The sequence below is a fragment of the Oncorhynchus keta genome, chromosome 31, assembly GCF_023373465.1.
Source record: "Oncorhynchus keta strain PuntledgeMale-10-30-2019 chromosome 31, Oket_V2, whole genome shotgun sequence".
NCBI lineage: Eukaryota > Metazoa > Chordata > Actinopteri > Salmoniformes > Salmonidae > Oncorhynchus > Oncorhynchus keta.
Window position 1 is genome coordinate 10,281,674 of NC_068451.1, and position 10,406 is coordinate 10,292,079.

The 10,406-nt window shown below is 42.5% G+C and overlaps 1 protein-coding gene across 1 annotated transcript in view; it reads right to left on the reverse strand.

The window, feature by feature from the left end:
• The window catches only part of LOC118364384 (ubiquitin-conjugating enzyme E2 E2-like), a 37,197-nt gene extending 36,876 nt beyond the window's left edge, over positions 1 to 321 (reverse strand). The window contains exon 1 of the mRNA XM_035745887.2: positions 154 to 321. The gene's annotated coding sequence lies outside the window, so the exon portion shown is untranslated. The remainder of the gene's footprint in view (positions 1 to 153) is intronic.
• Between the last annotated feature and the right edge of the window lie 10,085 nt (positions 322 to 10,406).

The following is a 10,406-nucleotide window of genomic DNA, read 5'->3' on the forward strand; positions in this document are numbered from 1 at the left end:
CGTTTCTCAAGTGTCCACAATAAGCTTTGAGCTGCTCAGGCACAAAGGGAGGCACGTCCCACACCCCCTCATCGGAAAATGCCACTTTCACGGGACATTTACTTAGTTTATGTACACATACCATGGACAGTAACATGCGTGCAAAAATATTACCTGGCAGCTGACCGTCGATGCTGTATTTAGAATTAAAATCCCAGGTGAAAAGTATATCCTCACACACGGCCGTCTGCTCGCACTCGTGTCCTTGCTATTTAACTGAAGGTAGCAAACGAAAAACGATTACAGAAAACTGAAGAAGCCGGACCGCCTCCACGCGCGCTCTCATATTGCGCGCGCCGCTCGTGCACGTATGATGGTCCCAGTCGCCCGAGATTAAACAAATCTGTATGCTTTATCACAAAACAGTTGTAATATTCAAAACAGCAAAGGTAGAATTGAACTAGTCAAACTACTCAATGTTGGATGTCGGCTATCTGAAAATGATGGACCCTGCAGGTCGAATGAGCAAGGTAGGCTATGACAACGTGAGTGTACTAAAGGAAACTCAACAAGGCATGGCATAACACCCTGGGCTGGGTTTCCCAAAAGCATCTTAGCACTAAGATCATCTTAATTCTATTGAAACTAAATGGACGAAAGATGATCAGTGGGTCTCTTCAGTGGGTCATATGGGTCTCTTCAGTGGGTCATATGATGGAGTGTAGTCTGGCCCAGGAGTGGGAAGGTGAACGGAAAGGCTCTGGAGCAACGAACCGCCCCTGCTGTCTCTGCCTGGCCGGTTCCCCTCTTTCCACTGGGATTCTCTGCCTCTAACCCTGTTACAGGGGCTGAGTCACTGGTTTACTGGGGCTCTCTCATACCGTCCCTGGGAGGGGTGCGTCACCTGAGTGGGTTGAGTCACTGATGTGATCATCCTGTCTGGGTTGCCCCCCCCCCTTGGGTTGTGCCATGGCGGAGATCTTTGTGGGCTATACTCAGGATGGTAAATTGGTGGTTGAAGATATCCCTATCGTGGTGTGGGGGCTGTGCTTTGGCAAAGTGGGTGGGGTTATATCCTTCCTGTTTGGTCCTGTCCGGGGGTGTCCTCTGATGGGGCCACAGTGTCTCCTGACCCCTCCTGTCTCAGCCTCCAGTATTTATGCTGCAGTAGTTTATGTGTCGGGGGGCTAGGGTCAGTTTGTTATATCTGGAGTACTTCTCCTGTCCTATTCTGTGTCCTGTGTGAATTTAAGTGTGCTCTCTCTAATTCTCTCTTTCTCTCTTTCTCTCTCTCGGAGGACCTGAGCCCTAGGACCATGCCTCAGGACTACCTGACATGATGACTCCTTGCTGTCCCCAGTCCACCTGGCCGTGCTGCTGCTCCAGTTTCAACTGTTCTGCCTCATTATTATTGGACCATGCTGGTCATTTATGAACATTTTAATATCTTGGTCATGTTCTGTTATAATCTCCACCCGGCACAGCCAGAAGAGGACTGTCCACCCCACATAGCCTGGTTCCTCTCTAGGTTTCTTCCTAGGTTTTGGCCTTTCTAGGGAGTTCTTCCTAGCCACCGTGCTTCTACACCTGCATTGCTTGCTGTTTGGGGTTTTAGGCTGGGTTTCTGTACAGCACTTTGAGATATCAGCTGATGTACGAAGGGCTATATAAATAAATTTGATTTGATTTGATCTTAGTGCTATGATGCTTTTGGGAAACCCAGACTTGCTCCATGCATAGTTGTCCATGGGCAACATAACTTAAGTGTAATGGGATGAATAGTGTATGTGTATATCAGTGGAGGCTCCTCAGAGGAGGAAGGGCAGGACCATCCTCCTCATTGAATTTCAAAATAAATAAATAGTAAAACTATACTAAATACATTCACTTCACAAAATAATTTATTAAAACACACTGTTTTGCAATGAATGTCAACATTAGCTTCAGCAGCACTCTGTAGGGTAGCACCATGGTGTAGGCGGAGGACAGCAAGTTTCCGTCTTCTTCTGGGTAAATTGACTTCAATACAAAACCTTGAAGGCTCATGGTTCTCACCCCCTTCCCTAGATGTACATATTAATTATGACAACTTCTGGAGTACGTCCTCAAACCTATCAGAGCTTTTACAGCATGAACTGACATGTTGTCCACTTAATCAAAGGATCAGAGAGTGAATCTAGTACTGAAAGCATAAGCTACAGCTAGCTAGCACTGCAGTGCAAAAAAAATGCGCTGAGTATTTGACTCAAAGAAAGAAATTACAATAGTTGAACAGTTTTGAACAAATTAATTTCTTCCAAAATTAAGGAGAAGTAAGAAAGAGAGTGAGCTAACTATATTTTGTAGTATATCACTTTCACTTACTGAGCTAGTGTAGAATGCAGCTAGTTAGTTTAGCCTACTCAAACAGAAAGTGATCCTATGTTACCTATGGCTATCCAACATTGGAACTCTTCCAAGTCAAGGTAAGCTTTTGTTTTTATAAATGTATTGCCCCTGGGGTAACTGCTAAACTGCTTGCTGCTGACTGTACACTGTACTGCATGATTGTAGCTGGTTTACTAACCCAATTTAAATTCAATGTGTCTAGTGCAGGCCTGAATCACTTTATTGAATATATATATTGTTCCCTGGACGGCCGATAGATGGCAGTATAGCGCAGCTGTTGAACAGAAAGGCCGAAATAGAACATTTACCAAAATAGAATGCAACTGCTCAGCTACAGCGAGCTAATGTTCCAAGAGATGGACAGACAAGTATTTTTTTGTACTGCATGATGGGACTAGCTCACTTTGTCTTATTTGCGAGGGAAGAAGAAGGGAATCATAGGCCGGTTGAGAAAGAGAGAGGATTCATAGGCCTGATAAGAAAGAGACAGGATATTCCCGAATTTGTTACATTTCATTGTATCATTAATCAGGAAGCACTTGTGACTAAACTCAAAGACTGTAATTTACAGAATGTGATGCAGCAAGTCATGCGCGTGGTGAACATTATTATTGCGAAGCACTGAATCACCGTCAATTCCGCGAGTTGCTGGAGGAATACCAGACAAAATACTGCGACTTAATATTTCACAATGAGGTGAGGTGGCTGTCTTGTGGCAGAGTCCTCCCTCAAATCCTTGAATTTGGTGCAAGCAAGGGGAGAGAGGAGCCAGAGCTGGATGATCCACAGTGGATATTAAAGCTGGCTTTTTTAACTGACGTGACCTTCCACCTGAACACGGTAAATCTCCAGCTCCAAGGGACAGCTAAAACTCCAGGCAAAATGCTGCGTGTCGTCACAGCATTTCAAAATAAAATCACCACACTGTTTCATACCTGATAGACAGTTTGTTCATTTCCCCAAACTCAGTCACCACATCCAACCCAGACATACTGCAACATTTTAGCTATGATGCATTTGTGCGTGTGTTGGAAGAGTTTAAGTTGGAGTTTGAGTCAAGATTCAAGGATATGGAGAACAATGAGATTTTCAACTTCATTGAGAACCCCTTTCATGTGCCAGTGTCATCTCTGACCGTGCTGGATTAGAAAGTGAGATTGTGAAACTGCAGGCAAATGACACATTGCAAGGTGAACTAAGATCAGGTGTTACCTATTTCTGGAGCCTTGTGTCAGAAACAGAGTATCCACTTCTGAAGCAGTGTGTGCAAAAGGTGACATCCTTTTTTGTCAGCACGTATTCATGTGAAGCAGAATTTTCAACAATGTACATTGTGAAACAAAAACAGAGAAACAGACTGACCAATGCACACCTGGATTGCCTCACTGGGATAGCAACAACAGACTTTACATTTAGAATGTTTTCAGTCAAGGAGAAGAAGGGGACATTTTTGCTCATCCAACTACTGAGGTAACCATTAAATGGGTCTTATACATGTGAGGTAGCCTATTTGATGTGCGTATGTACAGTTGAAGTCGGTTTACATACACCTTAGCCAAATACATTTAAACTCAGTTTTTCACAATTCCTGACATTTAAACCAAGTAAAAATTCCCTGTTTTAGGTCAGTTAGGATCACCACTTTATTTTAAGAATGTGAAATGTCAGAGAGAATAGTAGAGAGAATGATTTATTTCAGCTTTTATTTCTTTCATCACATTCCCAGTGGGTCAGAAGTTTACATACACTCAATTAGTATTTGGTAGCATTGCCTTTAAATGGTGCTTCTACACCATTTGGGGTTTTAGGCTGGGTTTCTGTACAGCACTTTGAGATATCAGGTGATGTACGAAGGGCTATATAAATACATTTGATTTGATTTGATTTAACTTGGGTCAAACGTTTCATTGGGCCAATTCTTTTGGGGAAAAAAATCTTTAAACGGAAGCAAAATGAACAAAACTGGGATAAACATACCTGAATTTGTCCAGTAGAAACTCTCGTTTGCAACTGTTGGACTAACGATTATACCCTAGATCAGCTAAATGGAGGCAAGAGTGTGCAAGGCGTTATCGAATGTGTCACTCAACTTGATTACAAAGAATGATCTCTCCATGTGCACCTACGTTATAAACTGTCATTCATGGGCTAGGTTGTAGCAACCTTGTGATGGGTACAAGGGAAGTTGTATCCTCAACCTATCGATTTTTACATTGAGCTGGGTGACTGGAATATGAATGACAGTCGTCCAATATGCTGTAATAGAAGCAAGGCCATGTTCATTCAAATGTTTATGGTTTGAATTCAAGCAAAGTCTTTCCATGCCAAAATAGTCCAATACAACACACACTGTCATGCAGGGTAGAGCTTCTCCTGTATGGACTGTGAAATACTTCATGATGACACACTGATGGATGGACTGTGCATTCATTCCCCATGTGATCCAAACTTATTCAATCAAATAATTCACGGCAGCCCTCCCATGCAACGCCTCCATGTTCCTCCCTCATTGAATGTTTATGAATTCCGATATTCATTCTAATGAAGGCCTTTTGGATTACCCTTCACAGCCATTAGATCAACATAACAATAGCCTTCGTGCCGTGGAAGGTCCTGACAGCAACCTACGGGCCAGCGTGTGAATAGAGTTGGCTGCAGCACAAGCACTTCCTGAGTCTCCCCCCGAAAGGGCTCAAGATCAGCTCTGCACTGTGCTGAGGGCCTTTGTGATGGAAATTGCAGTGTATAAGTTTAAACCCAGAACAAGTGGGAACTTCGTCTTCCATGTTCCTCAGGTCCCCTCTCCTCCCCGAAACCAATGGAGAAGGAATATTGAGTAATCCTGGGGCAGTTCACTGTTAGGGCTTGTCTTCAGATTGGCTGGCTCTTGAGTTTGTGGCTGGTGCGTTGAGCAGTGGAGTGGCATTAGATTCAACAAATTCAACACAGATGTTGTGCTGCTTGAGAGAAACACATTCAATTAGGTCCATCTGGGCGAATGTGTCAGTGGATTGGATGGGGTGTAAGTAGTATTTAACGACTAAAACTGTTGAGCAAATGTAGGCTAGGCCTATTTGGAAGTATAATCAAAATGTGATATATTGAATTGTAGTTTGTTATAGGCTACAGGTCCACTGATAACACAAACACTTAATTAAATAAAAATGACATAACATCTTTATAGAGAGTTATTAAAGCGACAACATATTCAACATAGCATTAGCTACAGCATATTCAATACCTTCCGCAGCCAAGCATGAGGAATAAGTAAGTATTATGTCATCAATTGTCCAAGATTTGACCTGAGAGCTGCTCAATTAAGCACTATGCATATGGGTGTATTATAAAGGCTTTTTGTTGATGGTGCGCACGTCAGTTGTTATCCAACATTTATATGTTGAATCTATATGAAGGCCCTATCCCATGGCAGACACAGTGATCAGATCCTGGCTGACATAAAAGGCATTGAAATGGCTCAGCATCCTGAGATTCAGGGTGTATTAATCCTTGGCTGGTGTTGAACACTGGCTATGACACCTGCCACTTGGGCCTAATCAACTCTCCTCTCTTGCACTTTCTCACTGTCTTTTGTACTGTTCTCCTCATGCCTGTCTATCCCCATGTTATTCTGTGGTCTGATGCCACACTGACATCTGTGACATTTCTGTCATTTTAATGTCATGGTGATGTGGTGAGGACAAGGGGAGAGGAGGCCAGGGGGCTGTCTGTCTGTTGTCTGTCTGCTACTCCTCCATCCCAGAGACTGGCAGTAATTCAGGCTGAGAGACACTGATTGGACAGGGGCAACACTGGGACAGGAAGCCAGGGACATGCCAAGGTCACTCAAGCCCACGTCATCTTCTTCTCTCAGAGGGTGACTATCAATAGGAGCTTTGAGGGGTTTCTATTATCAAAGGACCTGTAAGCAGAGAGACCAAGGTGTTTTGGTGTTTTGTTTATTGATTATAATCAGGGGTTGAATTTTGACACTTTTCACCAGAAATCTATTCTATGGCATCTGTTTTGTCCATCCAAAGGCAATGAAATGTAGTCTTATTATCTTATTATGGGAACCCAGACCAAGAGTAAAGTGTTTTGAGAGTCTCCTTTAACTCTTATAGAAGGGAATGACATGACTATTATCCACATGTTGATTGATCAATTCTCCTATAGCATTACAATGCCAACATTGGTCTTACAGATTCAGCACTTTTGTTCACATCAGGCACCACTATAACCCTATTTGAACTAGTCCTGATCCTGATTAAGTCAGTGTAGATAGATTCTCGTCCTTGTTCAGGAGATTGACTGAAGCCAGTGGTTTAGTCCTATACCTGACCAGTAAGCCTGCAGACATCACAGCCTTCTCATTTCAGAGTTGGCTGCTCCTGTTGTGAGAGCCACAAAGAATTCCTTTAAAAAAAACGTTCACCTAGCACACCCATACCTATCACACCCAAGCCCACTGAAACCAAGAAGAGCCTCTCCGAGACAGACTTGAAACTTTTCCAATAATCACATAAGGCCTTGGACTGTGTAGAAATCATCCAAGTGTGCAAGAGTGCTCTTTTGTGGTTGTCTTGTCCTATTTCAGGGCGAATTGTGTGAAACCGATTCTCTTCTCAGCCACAAAATGGAGCTGGACACCTGCCAGTTTGTTCCTTTTGCACTCAGCTCTCAAGACTGATTGCCTCTGTTCAGAAGAAGAAAAACAATCGACAAACATTTTCAGGGGTTTATAATTGTGTATCTGACCCAATACTTATTTTTGGTTGCTTTTCTATTATCTAAGCATCAATCCAACCATGGGAATTCCATAAAACACTTCTTATCTCTAATGAGGTTTAGCACAACAAAAATGTGCATCATTCAAGGCATCCATACTTTGAACTGTCCAATAATCTTGATTTTAGATATCCACAATTATTATTGAATGTTAAATGAGCAGCTAAATCTATGTATGGACATTTCCATCTAAAAGGACCCATGAGCACCAACATATGAAGTACATAGTATATCAAATTGGGTGTCAAATGAAAGGTAAGAGTATATTTTGGGGAAATGAAAGCATACAGTGCCTTCGGAAAGTACTGACCCCTTGACCTTTTTCACATTTTGTTACATTACAGCCTTGTTCTAAAATTGATTTATTTCTTATCCTCAGCAATCTACACACAATACCCACAATACCCAAACAGTGTTTTAGAAATTATTGCAAATGTATTAAACATTTTAAACAGAAATACCTTATTTACATAAGTATTCAGACCCGAAATTGAGCTCAGGTGCATCCTGTATCCATTCATCATCCTTGAGATGTTTCTACAACTTGATTGGAGTCCACCTGTGGTACATTTGATTGATTGGACATGATTTGGAAAGGCACACACCTGTCTATATAAGGTCCCACAGTTGACAGTGCATCTCAGAGCAAAAACCAAGCCATGAGGTTGTAGGAATTGTCCGTAGAGCTCTGAGACAGGATTGTGTCGAGGCACAAATCTGGGGAAAGGTACCAAAATATTTCTGCAGGTCCCCAAGAACACAGTGGCCTCCATCATTCTTAAATGGAAGAAGTTTGGAACCACCAAGACACTTCTTAGAGCTGGCCGCCCGGCCAAACTGAGCAATCGGGGGAGACGGTAGTGCACTGGGCCTATTCTAGTCCTGTATTAGCGGACCAATGTAGCCGTCTGAAGCGCGGGCAAAACATTATTTTATGCGCCCACATCAGCAGCTGGCAGCATATAATGCACAACTTGGCAGTGGTCACATATCAATCACTAACTATTCAAACACAACCAACAGTGTTTTGTTTTGGAATGACAACTCCACACAAATTACTAATACAATCACAGCTGATTGGTGCAGTGTATGTTGGTCAGAATCCAAAGAGTTCAAGTTCCCATTGGCACTGACACGGTTTCGGTTCCTCCAAAGAAAGGAGAGAGAAATGTTGAAATAGAACACCTGTTCCACAATCTTTTAAGTGATAACAGGGTATCAAATGTAAAAATGCATCAATATGGATTTGCTACGGAACGTAAATATTACTGTATGTATTGATAATGGAATCAGTTCTCAATAAATGGTCCTTAATAAATGATCCAAACTCACGATAGGACAGTAACTCTATTCCTTGAAAACCAGAGTATTGGTTTTCCCATAGCGGCCTATAAAATAGGGACCTTGTTGCAGTCGTGCGGGTGGAAATGTTGCAGGAGGCAGGCAGGATCAGGCACAGTAGTTATGCTTTCATTTGTTGAAATTTATGGTCCATAGATGCTATTGGCAATATGATTTTTTTTTAAACATGTATTTATAAACTTCTCAATTTGACATAGATATTGGAAAATAAAATGCAGAGAGCAGGCGTACCTGTCTATACCATAAGACTCAGGTTGGGGTATACCAGGTTCATGTCAGCCACAATTACCAAGATGAATCTGCCAAAGAGAACCCCAAACAGGGATTTACTGAACATTCCACTAGCCCTTCCCTGGGACATACCACAAATAATCAAAAAATTTCACAACTACCTTATACCTTAGAATATGTGGACAAATACAAATACCTAGGTCTCTGGTTAGACTGTAAACTCTCCTTCCAGACTCACATTAAGCATCTCCAATCCAAAATTAAATTGAGAATTGGCTTCCTATATCACAACAAAGCATCCTTCACTCATGCTGCCAAACATACCCTAGTAAAAGTGACTATCCTACCGATCCTTGACTTCGGCGATGTAATTGACAAAATAGCCTCGAGCAATCTACTCGGCAAATTGGATGCAGTCTATCACAGTGCCATCAGTTTTGTAACCAAAGCCCCATATACTACCCACCACTGTGACCTGTATGCTCTCGTTGGCTGGCCCTCGCTTCATATCCGTCGCCAAACACACAGGCTCCAGGTCATCTATAAGTTGTTGCTAGGTAAAATCTGCCTTATCTCAGCTCACTGGTCACCATAGCAGTACCCACCCACAGCACACGCTCCAGCAGGTATATTTCACTGATCACCCCCAAAGCCTCCTCCTTCGGCCGCCTTTCCTTCAAGTTCTCTGCTGCCAATGACTGGAACAAACTGCAAATATCACTGAAGTTGGAGACTCATATCTCCCTCACTAGCTTTAAGCACCAGCTGTCAGAGCAGCTCACAGATCACTGCACCTGTACATAGACAATCGGTAAATAGCCCATCTATCTACCTACCTCATCCCCATACTGGTATTTATTTATTTATTTTGCACCCCAGTATCTCAAATTTAAAACTTCCCACCTTCTCCACTACTGTCCCATTAATGTGGATGGGGGGTGCTCCCTCTGCTGTTTCCTGAAGTCCACGTTCATCTCCTTTGTTTTGTTGACTTTGAGTGTGAGGTTATTTTCTTGACACCACACTCCGAGGGCCCTCACCTCCTCCCTGTAGGCCGTCTCGTCGTTGTTGGTAATCACGCCTACCACTGTAGTGTCGTCTGCAAACTTGATGATTGAGTTGGAGGCGTGCATGGCCACGCAGTCATGGGTGAACAGGGAGTACAGGAGAGGGCTGAGAACGCACCCTTGTGGGGCCCCAGTTTTGAGGATCAGCAGGATGGAGATGTTGTTTCCTACCCTCACCACCTGGGGGCAGCCTGTCAGAAATTCTAGGACCCAGTTGCACAGGGCAGGGTCGAGACCCAGGGTCTTAATCACGAGTTTGGAGGGTACTATGGTGTTAATTGCTGAGCTGTAATCAATGAACAGCATTCTTACGTAGGTATTCCTCTTGTCCAGATTAGAGGTCGGCCGATTATGATTTTTCAACGCCGATACGATTATTGGAGGACTAAAAAAGCTTATACCGATTCATCAAAAATGTATATGTAATAATGACAATTACAACAATACTGAATTAACACTTATTTTAACTTAATATACTTCATCAATAAAATTTAGCCTCAAGTAAATAATGAAACATATTAAATTTGGTTTAAATAATGCAAAAACAAAGTGTTGGAGAAGAAAGTAAAAATGCAATATGTGCTATGTAAGAAA